The sequence below is a fragment of the Bison bison genome, unplaced genomic scaffold (genome assembly GCF_000754665.1).
Source record: "Bison bison bison isolate TAMUID 2011002044 unplaced genomic scaffold, Bison_UMD1.0 scf7180017624221, whole genome shotgun sequence".
In the NCBI taxonomy this organism is placed as follows: Eukaryota; Metazoa; Chordata; class Mammalia; order Artiodactyla; family Bovidae; genus Bison; species Bison bison.
Window position 1 is genome coordinate 1 of NW_011453453.1, and position 500 is coordinate 500.

Here is a 500-nt window from a genome sequence, read left to right on the forward strand (position 1 = left end):
CAGCTGCTTTTTTTTTTTTTTTAAGAATAAAAAAACACTTAAATATAGTTCAGATTAGCATGCCTGGTTCATTTCAGCTTCTTCACTGCCAAACCTGGGGAAGGGACAGCTTTCTAGTTTCTCTGCCTTCTCTTGGTCTGTGACGATTAAGGTTTAGATGTATCTGCTATCTCAAGCTTTAAACTCTGGATTGTCCATGATTCTCTTCATCTTGACAGATTTGGCATTCTTTCACCTAGTTGTGAGCACAAAGTCCTTGATTTCCTCAGTTTCATTGGGCAAACAGGAGAGTGCTCAGGCCAACCAATCCCCGAGTGGGAGGAAGCAAGAAAAAAGGGGAAAAGCTACTGTAGCTATTTTGATGTTTTAACTCCAAGAGCCAGGTTGGGGGTTGAAATACATTCATTTTTCAAGAACTCTGTACTCAGCACCTAGTGACATGTGTGGCACTATACTAGGTGCTGGTATTTATTTGTTTCATAATTGCATTTTAAGAAATA

General features: G+C 39.4%; 1 pseudogene; it reads right to left on the bottom strand.

Moving 5' to 3' along the window:
- Positions 1-68: 68 nt before the first annotated feature.
- On the bottom strand, positions 69-293 carry LOC104982860 (annotated as a pseudogene).
- Between the last annotated feature and the right edge of the window lie 207 nt (positions 294-500).